Here is a 19,544-nt window from a genome sequence, read left to right on the forward strand (position 1 = left end):
TTTGGATTCACGAACCTATATCGAGTATATATATTAACACCAAATAGTAATCGAACAAGTTTATATATATTTTTATTTATAATATACTTGTTATATTATCTGTTATATAGATAAATTTATATTTAATCTATATATTTTATATAACTAATACTTATCATATTAAATTTTAATATAGTAATTACTCATTATAATAGTATTTAACATAATATATAATATTGATATTAATGTAATTATGTTTTATGTCATAAATATATTTTTATATAGAAAATCTTTATTTGGTATATTAATAGTACTAATAATAATAATGATAAAAAAAATATCAATAAAAATAATACCAATAATAATAATATAAAAATAATAATAATTTCATCATTAATCGTTATCATCGTTTTACATTATTTTAATCGTTGTTCTTACATCATTTTTATTTGTATTATACGTTTATATTTAAATTACGAGTTCTCATATATAGTCTTAATTTTGACGATTAATTATTATAATGAATATCCTTTTATCAACCTTTAATCATAAACATCTTTTATATCATAATCTTCTTATTATATCGTAATCTTAATATTATACCATAATATTTTCATCTTATAAATTTACTACTAATATCATTGTAACTTACAAAAAAAAAATCACATCTTATCATTATTCGTATTAGTTAGTGTAAATCTTAACATTTTTAAATTTGTATTCATCTTTTTCTAATCCCAATCTTAATCATAATATTCATAATAATAATAATCTTAATAATAATAATAACATAACTACCTCAATAGATTATGCTCCAAAAATAAATAATCCATAGCCCGGGCTCGAACCCGCAACCTCTCGAATCACAAGAACACCTTAAACCATTCCACCATTCTTATTTTTCTTTTATAATTCGTAACTTATTTATTTACCTATTATCTATTTCGCCCCAAATAATCATGGCCCAACCAAAAATAACCATAATCGGCCCAAGTGAAACAAAAATCTCGGCCCAACCTGATTTCTAATCCTCGGCCCAATTAAGAAACAAAGCAAGCAGCCCTAACAAATAAAAAAAATTATAATTTGCTGAAGCCTGGGATCGAACTCAGGACCCCTTGCCTACACAACACTTACTTAAACCACTGAACCGTTTTTTCTTTCTTGTAAAGACATTGAACGTTTAATTCTTTAACATGTACAATGGGTTAATCAATCATAAATATCATGAACACTTCACTGTTCACCTTCTTTACACCCATATCAGTTCGATGTTACTGTTTTCATAGAAAAAAATATAGTAGCGAGTATTTAATAGGTGGCTAAATGTTGGTGTTGGTTTCGATAACTCGAACGGCAGTGGAAATGGAAACATGAAACAACACGGTTATGATCATCTTCTTTATTATCCTAATTATCTTTATTTTCTTCTTAACTTAACAGTAGAAAAATCAATTATTTTGCAGCAGCAGAAGTCAAAGTGAAACAAAAATGTTTCTGTTGCAGTCGTAGTTCTTTCAGCGACTAAAAAAAAAAAATTGAAGTGGCGGTTAATGGGTGTCAAAATGAAACAGAAAAATGGGTTTGTGGTGTGACAAGAAAAGAAGGAAACATATAAAAATAAAACGCAGGTCGTGGTGGCATGGGTTGTCGATGACTTTTGGTTACAAGGTGGTGAGGTGGGTTTCGATGAAACAAAGGTTTTAGAGAGAGAGTGATGGTTGTTTCGGTGATGGCGGTTGTTCTTGGTAGTTTAAGGTGGTGGTTGTAGATGATGGATCATGATGGTGATTAATGGTGGCGGTTGGTAGTAGTGTGGTGGTGGCGATGAGATGGCAATGGTGTTTATTCTCCATCTTCCTCTCGGTATATACTTATATAGAGATATAGAGATATATGATATGTACTATAATATTAATAATAATATATTAATAATTAAAATATAATAAAAAGTCTTAAAACATGTGAATTGAATCACAAACAGAAGAGCCATCAATATATTTGTCTGTTGTACCGACAGTTTATCCCGGATGACTATATCGTGTCCATTGCTAAACAGTTAACGTATAAAAATGTTCCTAAAAATTCTAAATTTTTAGATTAAATATATTTAATTATTTCACTCATTATCTGATTGAAACCTGGTCAAAAATGTTCGATAAATATTTATTTTCTGTTTCAATTAATATATACGGAGTACAAATATTTAAACTTAAAAGGGTAAAAATATTTTTATCAAACCTAAAATCTTCGTAATCGATTTACAGTTCAATTTTTATTTTCAATCTTTTTAAACACGTATTAGAACTATATGAACACTGGCGAAATGCCAACCGAGTTGTACTGACGTTTACTATTTAAGCTCGAAATCGTATTTTCAATATACTATATCTATATGTATATATAAACACATTTTAGTAACATGTTTTATTACATAAATAAATATATTGAATATATATATATATATATATATATATATATATATATATATATATATATATATATATATATATATATATATATATATATATATATATATATATATATATATATATATATATATATATATATATATATATATATATATATATATATATATATATATGCATATAATAATATTTCCCATTACATTTTATATTATTTTTACATATTTAGTTCTAATAATTTAATCGTATATTATTTCAAATTAAAGTAAATAAATAAATAAATATATATATATATATATATATATATATATATATATATATATATATATATATATATATATATATATATATATATATATATATATATATGTATCAATTTACAAATAGTTGTTCGTGAATCGTCGGAAATGGTCAAAGGTCAAATGTATGCATGAACACAGTTCAAAGTTTTCGAGACTCAATATTACAGACTTTGCTTATCGTATCGAAATTATATAAAGACTAAGTTAAATTTAGTCGAAAATTCCTGGGTCATCACAAACAATCCTTCATCTACCCTAGAATAGAAGAGAAGTCATTTTTCTAACCACGAGTCGAGAAAAAAATTATCTACCCGCGTGAAGAGAAAATCATCCCTCTCTACTCCAGGGTAGAGATATTGCTTCCGTGAGGACCTCCGACCCCAAATAAATAAATAAAACACTTGGTGACAATAACCTGGTAAACAATGGAGAAGCGTGTTTCATTTCTTTCTTAATAGGTCTCACACAACATAAGATTTGGTAAACAATGATGTACTGCAAAGTTTATTACAATTTACAGCAGTTATAAGGCTTCATCATATGAAATTTAAAATTGGTGACAATAACCTGGTTGCCGCCTACAGGATGTCACACAAAATGATATATATGAATGAAAAGATAGTAAATAAACATGCTTCGGGCATTGTCACAATGAAAGGAATTACTGTCAAAATAGAAAATAAGGGTTAGACAAATTTCATTAATGAAATTTCTAGCAGCCACACAATTATCAAGTAACAACTTTAAATAAAGAGTTCTGTTATATATAATAGTGGTATTAAATCAAATCAATAATAATACAAACACAAACCATGAACAATTCTCAATTTCCATATCTGATAGTTTAAAGTTCTCCCTATATAATGGTATAAAACTAAGAAATAATGCTAAAAGAAGATGGTAACCAAACATTCATTTTGATGTGTTTTTCTCTTCACAGTGCTAGCAGACAACCCACAATACATAGACATCTTTATTAGATATACATGTGTGTGTGTGTGTATATGTGTGTGTGTTTAGTACGTGTAGACGTAGCAAAACATTTTATCTCTATTTAAACATGTAGTGTGGAAGCTGGAGAAGTTGCAAAATGGGTGTAGCGGGTGGGCTCTGTGACAAGTCAAAATGATCAAGTTGACCTGAATGCTTTTATCTTTTCTTAGCTCAGGTGTTAAAAATTATTCTAAAAACTTGATTACAATATTAAACTAAATGTTCCAAATGAAATGATTACATGGCTGTCAGTAATAAAATACAATTTGGGCAATTATAGCTCAGGCATGAATAACTGAATATGTATCCCTACCAAATAGTAACTATATTGTAACACTTGAATTACTGATTTTTTGGCATGACCAGTTATTACAATCTTATACTACAATATATACCCTGTAGTATAGTTAAAAGCAACAGAATGCACCTATCCAAAAAACACAATGAGTAGGGTAAAGCACAAGACAAAATAGACTTGAAAAAAAAAACTACTTAGATGTTCACCCATTTTAAAAGCCCTACTAACTCACCTTGCAATTAAAGGGTACCGGTGATTCATCTCTTTCACATACCCAAATTAAGCTATAGAATAAACCAATCGAGTTATATATTACCTGCGTATTTAGGTTCGACCATGATTTTAACTTTGTGGTTACTTTAACACATTTAAAAAGTCACTCAACACATTCCCAATTAAAAATCAATTACGGAACAACCCACCACGTGAATACAGCGCATATCGAATAAATAAAGTACAATATATAATATTCATTGTTTTCGACTTCTGTAACAGGTGTACTTGTTACTGTTATCTGTAAAACATGCTGCATTAACAGCACCAAATTTTACCCAGAACTGTTATGGACCAACTTTTAAGCCATGTTTAAAATCATTGGAAACTATTGGGAATATTTTCAATATCTTCAGTTTCCAAAATACAAAATTTCTTCAAGTTATAAAATTTATGATAGCAAAAGTTAAGAAACATCAGAGACCTTATTCAAAGTTTCTTTTTAAGTAACTTATACCACTTTACCAAATTTCTCATTTCGAGAACTCATTTGTTTCAGTTCAGGATATGAGGATATCTTTATGTTGACGCCAAGTGCTTTTTTAACAGAAAACTCGATTTAAATAATACTAATAATACCAATTTTCTAGTTGATAAAAGTAAATAAAAACAAGTAGTAGAAAGAAGAAAATTGCACTCCATATCTTGACCAACCCATTTGACCGAAACTACCTTTTATTAACTTATTTGACCTGTTTATAAAGATTTGGACTTTAATATGCACTTGGGACAACCCATTTGCACTCCATATCTTGAACAACCCATTTGACTCAATCCATTTTTGACCAACCTATTTGACATGTATATGAACAAACGAAGGCAATAAATGTAGTTAAACAAAAAATCAGGTATAATACAATTTATGAGCGGGTACATCTCTTGACATGGTGATAAAGCCTTATTAACGTTGTGCATACTCTCTAAAGAATAGCCCGCACCTTTGTAAATAAATCACATAAACAAATTAATTTTCAAAAACATATATACAAACCAACAAAAGTACAATATATAAGCCAAGTAAACTGAAATTTTGACAGAAGTTGTATATTTAAACTCACATTTTTTGCAGTTGCACTAAACTCTTCTCTATTGGCTTTTTTTTGCTTTATTCCTTTAAATTTCCTGTCAAAATTATCAAATGCATTGATATGGATTTCGAGATAATAATAATAATAATAGAGTAATTTGAGCATCATCATGCATAAACAGGCAAACAGATAAACTTTCCTATTCATACTTTTTTACCACACAGCCTATTGGTGTATATAAACACAAATCATGTCAACAATTTACCTCAGCTTTCGAAAACGCATCTTTTGACGTTTCATCTTTCTGCAAACAAATAATCGTATAAGCTTCCAAAGATCTTATTACATCAAGCTAAGTAATTAAACACCGATCGCTAGTTTAACACCATTAGTTCTCACATGACCGTTTAATAGCTATTTAACTGTTACCTTTGGCTGATTTTCATTCACCAATATGACCGGTGATGCATAGAGCTTTCTCACATCCTCGAGACGAACGAATGCATTGCATTGAGGACTTAGAGTAATAAAGTTACAAAGTGCTAACTGCATCCACACAAATCAATCAATAACTAACATAGCTGACTTAAAAAATCACCTTAGCATGACGGTTAGCGCGTAACTGAATCCACTTCTTGATGCATGATAGACCGAATAAGTGTCCACAAGGAAGAGATCTGCCCAAAAAAAGGAAAAAAAATCACAAATGACAGCTAAATATAGTATAAGTTTCAAACCCTAAACTGTTAAATTATCTTCATCCGAATTTTTTTTAATCACACAAATATATTAATAGAATATATTTATTAAATTGAAACGTCCTATACAAACTCGATCGACACACATAAAGGTAGTGGAATATATTTTTCCCAATTCCTGATTGACAAATTATGCAACTTAAAAAAAAAAAAAAAAAAAAAAAAAAACTTAACGATTTTAATTGAGTGTAAAAACTATATCAAGACATTAAATTCGCTAAAATATCTTATCAAGACATTAAATTCGCTAAAATACCTAGTGTAACAAGATAATAACGGCGATGATTGTCGGACCGAACGAACGCGATGATGATTTAGCAATTTCTGATTGTTTGCTTCTTGAAATCCATTTCCGATTATTTGCTTCTATCAATCGATTAGGGCTTGGAATCGACTTCCGATTGTTTGATTGTTGATTACAACATATTGAGTTCGATTGATAAGAGAAGAGGAAAATATGGGTGAAGAATTGTGTGTGACTCTCTGCAGATGAATTGAGAAAAAAGAACCCCTAATTTACCTTCAAAATCCCATCTGTTTTTTTATTTGAGGGTTAATTTAGTCTGATTAATTGCTAATCCAAGGTAAATCATGTGATTAAGGGATGGATTTTAAATGGATGGCTATGATTAGAGGTGGTTAAAAAATTGGATGGCTAGGATTTAAAGTTGATGGAATTTGTCACTCAATTGTGTATTTACTTTAATATATAGAGAGATATTTAAGAGGGTTGTGTGGTGGTCTGTGAAGAACGGCGAGACCCCACACCTGGGTCTTCTCAGTCGACAAGCACAATAAAAAAATAAGCTTCTCAAGGTTGGAATTAATTTGCTCAAAGGAGGATGCAAGTTTGGAACAAAATTATTAAACCTTCACGTTGACTTTTGTTTCGACTTTCAGTTGATCGGTACCATTTATTTTTAAATCTTTGTTTATACAATGATTAATATAATGTTCTTGATTTTATTGATTGTTGATTCAGAGTTAATTATGAGTAGCTAAATTCATTCGTATCTACTTAGATGATTGAACTTAGGTGATGGATTGCTTAATCTTTTGTATGTATTAATAATTGCTCTTGATCCATGATTCTTAATTACTCCCATTAATTGATCCCATTAATTACTTGTTTGTTGATTGATGTAACGAGAGTTACTAGATTAATTAACTTGTCTAGGTTATTGAGAGATAATTAGATTGGTTGAATTGCATGCGGGACACCATTGTAATTAGACTAGTAATTAACCCATCAATTGAGTAGGTGATTGTGAAGCCTAAAGAGGGACACCGATTTACCCTTCAACTGAATCACAATCTTGAGTAGTTATAATTGATTGATTGTGTTCATCAGAAGCGTATGAGAGACCAACGTGAAAAACTGACACTTTCATGATATAATTAGTATCTAAGTGAGGGACACCACCTTATCTTACTAATAGATTAATGAACTTGGTTAACGAGAGTTATACTTAGGGATTTAATTACATTGTTCTTAATAAAAAGCAATCCAAAACCTATGGAATTGAATCTACGTGAATACCCCTTTATCTATTGAATTCGTATTTTCTTTCTTTGTTTTAAGTAGTTTTAAATCAAAACCCCATTTTACAACTGAAATCTTCAGAATAATTATTAGTCTTAAAATCTTAAACATTGCTCTCTGTGAACGAATTCGTAATTATATTACAATAAGATTATGTGTGTCTTAAGCATATCAGTAAGCTAAAGCTTAGTGAGTGCAATAGTTACACATATACATATATAACCTGCTTACTTGCATTGCTTACACAATACCGCACACAAGCTAGCTATTCGACAACCATGCAAACATAATGCATATACCAATATCCGCAATTCACAATAAGCTAGCAATACCAATAGCATATAGTTCATAATTAAATGTGCTAATACAAACTCCATACAACCATGGTTAACCAATCGTACTAGGGAATGGTACTCGAATTTCCCATCGGTGTTCATAACAACCGTTAGTGTACAACAACATATATCACTAACCCTTGGACAACACATATCCGTTCACAATTCGTTAGAGTACAACGCATACACCACTAACTTGGACAACGCATATCCATTCATAATTCATTAGACTACAATGCATATACCACTAACTTGGACAACGCATATCCATTCATACAAATAAACACATCATATAGGTACATGTATACTTATCCCACTCACCTTACGCCTTCGGTGAATCGATAACCAAACTCGCAACTTCAAGGTAACGTACCTATTACATTATACATATAATCAATCATTCAATCAAGTTGGTCAACCAACTTATTCGCCATTCTAGTGCCATTCGGCCCATAGTGCAAACGTGACCCATTTGCACCATTCATTCTAACACTAGGTCGGGATCATGTTAAACCCTTACCAATACTTCAATTATGGTCTAAATACACCTTTTAACACAAGGTTATCACATTTTCATACCCATTAACCCACTTAGGTCATCAAAGACTCATTTGACCCATTTAAGGTTAACACGCTCATTTGGGTCATTAACAAACCTAAATACACCCATTCACTTTAAACACCAAATGTGCTAGTGATTTACTAACATTTAAGACCCATAAACACAACTTAACATTTCAAAACCCTAGCTTAATCATCTTTGAGTCCTCATGACCCAAACTTACCCAAAAACCCTCCAAATCACTAACAAATGGGTTTTATGTTCATCTATAACCGAAACCCTAACCCTTAAATAATTAAAATAAGGAAATCAAGGTTAAGACTTACTACTACAATCAAAATGTAGCTAGTGAGGAGATGAACAACTTTAATACTCGAGCTCTAACCCGAAACAAGCTTCTTCCTCTTCGATTTGAGCTTTCTCACACAAGAATCACTCTCTCTCTCTCTCTATAGAGTTTAAGTGGAAGAGGCGTGGTAGGTGAAAGTGGAGTGAATGAGGCTCCACCAACTGATCTTGTGGTCTTAGATTCGTTCAACAAGTGAAAAGACCAAAATACCCATTTAAATATCTAAAACAAGCCAGCTGGCCCGCCAGACCATTTGAACGGCGTTCAAACAATCTGGACGGCGTCCAGCCCTTCATAACCTACTGAGCAAACAGGATCTTACAGCTAAAAATACAAGTAAACTATGCACAAGAATATAATATAATATATAATTAATTATATATATTATATTATAAAATATTAAGCAGCCCACGTTTTGGAATCGAGTGATGAGCTAGAAACCAAAGCTCCGCAGTCGCGGAGCTGTGAGGAGCAAAACCTCCGCAGTCGCGGAGCACACAGTAATCAAATTGGCCTATAAAAGGCCGAGCATTCTGCCAAACTCATCACCCCTTTTTCTTTCTTTCTATCTACGAATTATATATATATATAATTTTAATTTTAATTTTAATTTTAATTTTAATTTTAATTTTAATTTTAATTTTAATTTTAATTTTAATTTTAATTTTAATTTTAATTTTAATTTTAATTTTAATTTTAATTTAAGTTAATAATAATAATAAGGTTATTGAAGCGAATGTTTTAAGGTTTTGTAAGTCGAAACTCTGTCCGTGTAACACTACGCAATTAATACTCATTGTAAGTTATGTTCAACCTTTTTAAATTAATGTCTCGTAGCTAAGTTATTATTATGCTTATTTAAGCCAAAGTAATCATGATGTTAAACTAAATATTAAAGACCGGGTTATTGGATTTTGTACCATAATTCGGGTTTGGACAAAAGACCGACACTTGTGGACATTGGACCATGATTATTAATATATGAAGGGTATTGTCTAATTTAGCGACAACTCATTGGAATCTGTCGAACCTATCTTCAAATTAATTAACTTAATAATTATTAAATGATTATGAATGTCCTATTTAGTGATGTTTATACGACATCTTTTACAATCATTTAATTAATCAATTGGGTTGGGTAATTGATTATTCATTCTGGCCAAGTGGATAAACTAATATATCATGGACTAATTAAAATAGGGGTGGATTAAATGCAAGGGTAATTGGTGTAATTGTTAACAAAGTATTAAAACCTTGAATTACACGCAGTCGATAACCTGGTGTAAATATTAACAAAGTATTAAAACCTTGTTACAGTCTAAATCCCTAATTAGTTAGGATATTTGACTTCGGGAATAAGGTTAATTTGACGAGCATTTTATAATTATGACCGATGGACTATTATGGAAAAAAACCAGATAGGTATCAAATGAACCAAGACAAATGTGTAATGACCCGAACTTTTCCATGTTTATATATATTAAATGAAATTGATAATTACATGATTAAGTGTTTCCAACATGTTAAGCAATCAAACTTCTTAAGATTTGATTAATTGAAATAAGTTTCATATAGACAATTGACCACCCAAGTTGACCGGTGATTCACGAACGTTAAAACGTGTAAAAACTATATGATGACATATATATGATTATATATATAGTTAACATGATATTATGATAAGTAAGTATCTCATTAGGTATTTTAATAATGAGTTATATACATAAAATTGAGTTTATTGAATTAAGAAACTCGAAACGGTATATATAACGATTATCGTTATAACAACGTCTTACAAAATACATATGAATCATATTAAGATATTGATACACTATGTTTAATCATGATAAATGATAAGTAAACATGTCATTAAGTGTAATAACAATGAACTATATATGTAAAAACAAGACTACTAACTTAATGATTTCAAAACGAGACATATATGTAACGATTATCGTTGTAACAACATTTAACTGTATATATATCATACTAAGATATATTAATATATCATAATATCATGATAATGTAATAATTTAACATCTCTTTAGATATAATAAACAATGGGTTAACAACATTTAACAAGATCGTTAACCTAAAGTTTTTAAAACAACATTTACATGTAACGACTAACGATGATTTAACGACTCAGTTAAAATGTATATACATGTAAGGTTTTAATATGTATTCATACACTTTTGAAAGACTTCAAGACACTTATCAAAATACTTCTACTTAACAAAAATGCTTACAATTACATCCTCGTTCAGTTTCATCAACAATTCTACTCGTATGCACCCGTATTCGTACTTGTACAATACACAGCTTTTAGATATATGCACTATTGGTATATACACTCCAATTATCAGCTCTTAGCAGCCCATGTAAGTCACGTAACATATGTGGGAACAATTATTTGGCAACTAGCATGAAATATCTCATAAAATTACAAAAATATTAGTAATCATTCATGACTTATTTACAAGTAAACAAAATTACACATCCTTTATATCTAATCCATATACCAATGACCAAAAACACCTACAAACACTTTCATTCTTCAATTTTCTTCATCTAATTGATCTCTCTCAAGTTCTATCATCAAGTTCTAATTGTTCTTCATAAATTCTATAAGTTCTAGTTTCATAAAATCAAAAATACTTCCAAGTTTACTAGCTTACTTCCAATCTTGTAAAGTGATCATCCAACCTCAAGAAATCTTTCTTATTTACAGTAAGATATCTTTCTAATACAAGGTAATACTCATATTCAAACTTTGATTCAATTTCTATAACTATAACAATCTTATTTCGAGTGGAAATCTTACTTGAACTTTTTTTCATGTCATGATTCTGCTTCAAGAACTTTCAAGCCATCCAAGGATCCTTTGAAGCTAGATTTATTTTTCTCATTTCTAGTAGGTTTATCTACTAAAATTAAGGTAGTAATGATGTTCTTAAAATCATTCGATTCAAACATATAAAACTATCTTATTCGAAGATTTAAACTTGTAATCACTAGAACATAGTTTAGTTAATTCTAAACATGTTCTATATCTATATAATATGCTAACTTAATGATTTAAAACCTGGAAACACGAAAAACACCGTAAAATCGGACATACGCCGTCGTAGTAACACCGCGGGCTGTTTTGGGTTTGATAATTAAAAACTATGATAAACTTTGATTTAAAAGTTGTTCTTCTGGGAAAATTATTTTTCTTATGAACATGAAACTATATTCAAAAATCATGGTTAAACTCAAAGTGGAAGTATGTTTTTCAAAATGGTCATCAAGACGTCGTTCTTTCGACTGAAATGACTACCTCTTACAAAAACGACTTGTAACTTATATTTTCGACTATAAACCTATACTTTTTATACTTAGATTCATAAATTAGAGTTCAATATGAAACCATAGCAATTTGATTCACTCAAAACGGATTTAAAACGAAGAAGTTATGGGTAAAACAAGATTGGATATTTTTTATTTTTGTAGCTACGGGAAATATTGTAACAATTCTATACAAATCATATCCTAGCTAACTTATATTGTATTATACATGTATTATAATATATTATGTAATCTTGGGATACCATAGACATGTATGCAAATGTTTTGACATATCATATCGACCCATGTATATATATTATTTTGAACAACCATAGACACTCTATATGCAGTAATGTTGGAGTTAGCTATACAGGGTTGAGGTTGATTCTAAAAATATATATACTTTGAGTTGTGATCTAGCCTGAGACATGTATACACTGGGTCGTGAATTGATTCAAGATAATATATATCGATTTATTTCTGTACATCTAATTGTGGACAACTAGTTGTAGGTTACTAACGAGGACAGCTGACTTAATATACTTAAAACATTAAAACGTATTAAAAATATTGTAAATATATTTTGAACATACTTTGATATATATGTACATATTTGTTATAGGTTCGTGAATCGACCAGTGGCCAAGTCTTACTTCCCGACGAAGTAAAAATCTGTGAAAGTGAGTTATAGTCCCACTTTTAAAATCTAATATTTTGGGATGAGAATACATGCAATTTTATAAATGTTTTACGAAATAGACACAAGTAAATGAAACTACATTATATGGGTGAATGATCGAAGCCGAATATGCCCCTTTTTAGCTTAGTAGCCTAAGAATTTGGGAACAGACCCCCAAATTGACGCGAATCCTAAAGATAGATCTATCGGGCCCAACAAGCCCCATTCTGGAATTTAGAATGCTTTAGTACTTCAAAATTATCATGTCCGATGGGTGTCCCTAAATGATGGGGATATTCTATATGCATCTTGTTAATGTCGGTTACCAGGTGTTCACCATATGAATGAATTTTATCTCTATGTATGGGATGTATATTGAAATATGAAATCTTGTGGTCTATTATTATGATTTGATAATATATAGGTTAAACCTATAACTCACCAACATTTTTGTTGACGTTTTAAGCATGTTTATTCTCAGGTGATTATTAAGAGCTTCCGGTGTTGCACACTAAAATAAGGACAAGATTTGGAGTCCATGCTTGTATGATATTGTGTAAAAACTGCATTCAAGAAACTTATTTTTGATGTAATATATTATTATTGTAAACCATTATGTAATGGTCGTGTGTAAACGGTATATTTTAGATTATCATTATTTGATAATCTACGTAATACTTTTTAAACCTTTATCGATAAAATAAAGGTTATGGTTGTTTTAAAAATGAATGCAGTCATTGAAAAACGTCTCATATAGAGGTCAAAACCTCGTGACGAAATCAATTAATATGGAACGTTTATAATCAATATGAACGGGACATTTCAGTTGGTATCCGAGCGTTGGTCTTAGAGAACCAGAAATTTGCATTAGTGTGTCTTATCGAGTTTGTTAGGATACATTAGTGAGTCTGGACTTTGACCGTGTTTTCTTTAAAAACAATTACTTAACACTTTTGTTGGAAACTATATATTATTAACATGTAAATATTATGTGATATATTAACCTCTTAATGTGTTTGATTTTGTGTGATAGATGTCTACCACTAGTACAAATCCCATCGACTCACCTAATAATAATGAAGAGTCGAATATAATTTGGGAAGATTCACAAATTCCCGAAGAAGAACCGGAAGAGGAGGAACCGGAAGAACAGGAACCGAAAGAAGAGGAACCAGAAGAAGAGGAACCAGAAGAAGAGGAACCGGAAGAGGAGGAATCGGAAGAAGAAGAGGTTTCGAAGGAAGAAATATTGATACCTATAGTAAAATCGATTAAATAAAAGAAAATCATCAACCAACAGACCAAAGTTAAAAATGGTCAATGGTGTTTCCGCCGAGGAAGCAAAATATTGGGAAGATTACCAATTTTCCGATGAATCGGATCCTGATGAGGATTCCGATGATGTTATAGAAATTACCTCGACCCAATTTAATATAGCAAAATAAAATAATAAGGGAACAGGTATAAAAATAGAGAAACCTGATTCCAACCCCGATGAACTTTATATGTATCGGCAACGTCCGAAGAAGAAGAAACTAGTGATTCAGATTAGAGGGTTGTAATCATGTTGTGTATTATATGTATTGTAGTGTGCTTGTACTTTTATGTTCTATGTAAAAATTGCTTGTATTGTTTGTTAATTATCTTTTACGAATCTAATCCTTGCCTATTTTACAGTATAAAAATAAAATGGACGTTAAGGGTAGACAACCAAATATTTTAGAAGATCTACCAGAGGATATGATTGAGGAAATCTTGTCTAGAGTCGGTCAGAATTCATCAGCACAATTAATTATGGCAAAATTAACTTGTCAAACATTTGAAAGACTTTCCAGAAATGTCTTAGTTTATAAAAGGCTTTCCTTTGATAGATGGGGTATATCACATTGGGGAGACTGTAAGTTACGCCGTGTTTTCTTTAAAGCGTTAAATGCGGGGAACCCAAATGCAATTTTACGCTACGGGTTAAGAACCTATTTTGACTCAACATATCCTAACATAGGATTTCGTGAGTTAGAAAGAGCTTCTAACATACAACATAAAGAAGCATGTTATACTTACGGGTTAGTGATGTTCGCTTCTTACCAAAGTGAGAAAAAGAATATCGGGTTACAAATTTTAAATAAAACCTTCCCACAAGTGACGGATTCAGTAGTTGGGGTGAGAAGCAAGGTTTTTAGATTATTGCGAGGCTGTTGGACATTACGAAACCCTCGTCCTTTTGACGACATTACAACATGCTGCCTAGCCAATGATCATAACGGTTACTTTCCACAAGACCAAGGATTGTAAGTCGTCTTAGTAAAACCTGAATGCATGACTTGTTTCTGGACTTATGAATTAAGTGTCTTTATTTCTTTTACTGAACAACTTGCATATTAACTATAATTACCTTTATAGCTGCTGAGTAGCAAAGATATTATGTGCTATATTTCATCCTATATGTATAATAGTGGTATTGTATGTTTGTAAAATATTGTATAAAGGTTTGAACGCGAAATATTATTGTAATAAGTTTTTCATATAGAAGCGTAGTAGTTGAGTTGATTGTAGCTAGTAAGTATGAACTTAACGGGTAGGTACTACCCGAATTAAAACTATAAAATGCTAATATGAAGAAAAAGCTTTTATAAATAAGTTCATATAATGCTACGAACTACTATTGACTACTCTTAAATTCTATATGATTAACTCAATTCTTTTGGCTATTTTTGAAGGAAATGGCACCGACGACTCGTCAGAATTTGAACATGAGCGAGGAAGACTTTCGTGTTTTCCTTGCAGCAAATATAGCCGTAGTACAGGCTGCGATGCAAAATAACAATAACTCTAGATCTAGCAGTGGAACTAATTCCACAAGAAATCGTGTAGGATGCTCCTACAAAGAATTCACTGCCTGCAAACCTTTGGAATTTGATGGAACTGAAGGACCAATTGGATTGAAACGGTGGACCGAGAAAGTTGAATCGGTGTTTGCCATAAGTAAGTGTACTAAAGAGGACAAAGTTAAGTACGCCACGCATACCTTCACAGGTACTGCGTTTACATGGTGGAACACCTATCTTGAACGGGTAGGACAAAATGCTGCTTACGCACTACCGTAGTCGGCATTCAAGCAATTGATGAACGAGCAGTACCGTCCTAGAAACGAAGTCAATAAGCTCAAGGTAGAGCTTAGAGATTTACGAACACAAGGGTTCGACATTACCACATATGAACGACGATTCATAGAGTTGTGCCTATTATGTCCAGGAACGTTCGAAGATGAAGAAGAGAAGATCAACGCGTTTATAAAAGGGTTACCAGTAAGGATTCAAGAAGATGTGAGTTCACACGAGTCCGCTTCCATACAAAAGGCAAGTAGAATGGCTCATAAACTCATAAATCAGATTGAGGGAAGAATTAAAGAGCAGGCGGCCGAAGAAGTCAATACGAAACAACTCAAGAGGAAGTGGGAGGAAAACGGTGACAAGAATCACCAGTACAACAACAATAACAATTACAACCACAATCGCAACAACTATCCCAACAACCGCAACAACAATCGCAGCAATAACCGCAATCCTAACAATAACTACAACAAACGTCCCAACAACAACAACAACTACAACAACCGTTCCAACAACAATAACAATCCTAACAACAACCTCAATAACAACAACGTCAACAAAAACCAAAAATGCCAAAGGTGTGAAGAGTACCACCAGAATGGGCTCTGCACGACATTTTGCACCAAGTGTAAAAGAACTGGCCATGGTACGAAAAAGTGTGAGGTCTACAGACCAAAGTTTAACAGAACTAAAGGGACAAATAGTGGCGAAACAAGTAATGCCGCCTTTGTTTGTTATGGATGTGGAAAACCGGGCCACATTAGAAGTAATTGCCCGAATAAGGGGAATACTAATGGGCACGGCCGTGGAAGAGTTTTAAATATTAATACGGCAGAAGCGCAGGAAGACCCGGAGCTTGTTACGGGTACGTTTCTTATTGACAATAAATCTGCTTATGTTTTATTTGATTCGGGTGCGGATAGAAGCTATATGAGTAGAGATTTTTGTGCTAAGTTAAGTTGCCCATTGACGCCTTTGGATTGTAAATTTTTACTCGAATAAGCCAACGGTAAATTAATTTCAGCAGATAAAATATGTCGGGATACAGAAATTAAACTAGGGGATGAAACGTTTAAAATTGATTTAATACCAGTCGAGTTAGGGAGTTTTGATGTAATAATTGGCATGGACTGGCTGAAAAAGGTGAGAGCAGAGGTCGTTTGTTACAAAAATGCGATTCGCATTATGCGTGAAAAAGAAAAACCTTTAATGGTGTACGGAGAAAAGAACAACGCCAAATTAAATCTTATTAGTAGTTTGAAGGCGCAAAAACTAATAAGAAAAGGTTGTTACATCATTCTAGCACACATCAAGGAAGTTAAACCTGAAGAAAAGAACATCAGTGATGTTCCCGTCGCAAAAGAATTTCCCGATGTATTTCCGAAAGAATTACCGGGATTACCCCCACATCGATCCGTTGAATTTCAAATACATCTTGTACCAGGAGCTGCACCAATAGCTCGTGCTCCTTACAGACTCGCACCCAGCGAGATGAAAGAACTGCAAAGCCAATTACAAGAACTTTTAGAGTGTGGTTTCATTCGACCAAGCACATCACCGTTGTAGTGACCCGAACTTTTCCATGTTTATATATATTAATTGAGATTGATATTTACATGATTAAATGTTTCCAACATGTTAAGCAATCAAACTTGTTAAGACTTGATTAATTGAAATATGTTTCATATAGACAATTGACCACCCAAGTTGACCGGTGATTCACGAACGTTAAAACTTGTAAAAACTATATGATGACATACATATGGATATATATATATATATATATAGTTAAAATGATACTATGATAAGTAAACATATCATTAAGTATATTAACAATGAACTACATATGTAAAAACAAGACTACTAACTTAATGATTTTTAAACGAGACATATATGTAACGATTATCGTTGTAAAGACATTTAATGTATATATATAATATTAAGAGATATTCATACATGATAATATCATGATAATATAATAAATTAAAATCTCATTTGATATTATAAACATTGGGTTAACAACATTTAACAAGATCGTTAACCTAAAGGTTTCAAAACAACACTTACATGTAACAACTAACGATGACTTAACGACTCAGTTAAAATGTATATACATGTAGTGTTTTAATATGTATTTATACACTTTTGAAATACTTCAATACACTTATCAAAATACTTCTACTTAACAAAAATGCTTACAATTACATCCTCGTTCAGTTTCATCAACAATTCTACTCGTATGCACCCGTATTCGTACTCGTACAATACACAGCTTTTAGATGTATGTACTATTGGTATATACACTCCAATGATTAGCTCTTAGCAGCCCATGTGAGTCACCTAACACATTTGGGAACCATCATTTGGCAACTAGCATGAAATATCTCATAAAATTACAAAAATATGAGTAATCATTCATGACTTATTTACATGAAAACAAAATTACATATCCTTTATATCTAATCCATACACCAACGACCAAAAACACCTACAAATACTTTCATTCTTCAATTTTTTTCATCTAATTGATCTCTCTCAAGTTCTATCTTCAAGTTCTAAGTGTTCTTCATAAATTCCAAAAGTTCTAGTTTCATAAAATCAAGAATACTTTCAAGTTTGCTAGCTCACTTCCAATCTTGTAAGGTGATCATCCAACCTCAAGAAATCTTTGTTTCTTAAAGTAGGTTATCATTCTAATACAAGGTAATAATCATATTCAAACTTTTGTTCAATTTCTATAACTATAACAATCTTATTTCAAGTGATGATCTTACTTGAACTTGTGTTCGTGTCATGATTCTGCTTCAAGAACTTCGAGCCATCCAAAGATCCGTTGAAGCTAGATCCATTTTTCTCTTTTCCAGTAGGTTTATCCAAGGAACTTAAGGTAGTAATGATGTTCATAACATCATTCGATTCATACATATAAAGCTATCTTATTCGAAGGTTTAAACTTGTAATCACTAGAACATAGTTTAGTTAATTCTAAACTTGTTCGCAAACAAAAGTTAATCCTTCTAACTTGACTTTTAAAATCAACTAAGCACATTTTCTATATCTATATGATATGCTAACTTAATGATTTAAAACCTGGAGACACGAAAAACACCGTAAAACCGGATTTACGCCGTCGTAGTAACACCGCGGGCTGTTTTGGGTTAGTTAATTAAAAACTATGATAAACTTTGATTTAAAAGTTGTTATTTTGAGAAAGTGATTTTTATTATGAACATGAAACTATATCCAAAAATTATGATTAAACTCCAAGTGGAAGTATGTTTTCTAAAATGGTCATCTAGACGTCGTTCTTTCGACTGAAATGACTACCTTTACAAAAACGACTTGTAACTTATTTTTCTGACTATAAACCTATACTTTTTCTGTTTAGATTAATAAAATAGAGTTCAATATGAAACCATAGCAATTTGATTCACTCAAAACGGATTTAAAATGAAGAAGTTATGGGTAAAACAAGATTGGATAATTTTTCTCATTTTAGCTACGTGAAAATTAGTAACAAATCTATTCCAACCATAACTTAATCAACTTGTATTGTATATTATGTAATCTTGAGATACC

The sequence above is a fragment of the Rutidosis leptorrhynchoides genome, chromosome 7, assembly GCF_046630445.1.
Source record: "Rutidosis leptorrhynchoides isolate AG116_Rl617_1_P2 chromosome 7, CSIRO_AGI_Rlap_v1, whole genome shotgun sequence".
NCBI lineage: Eukaryota > Viridiplantae > Streptophyta > Magnoliopsida > Asterales > Asteraceae > Rutidosis > Rutidosis leptorrhynchoides.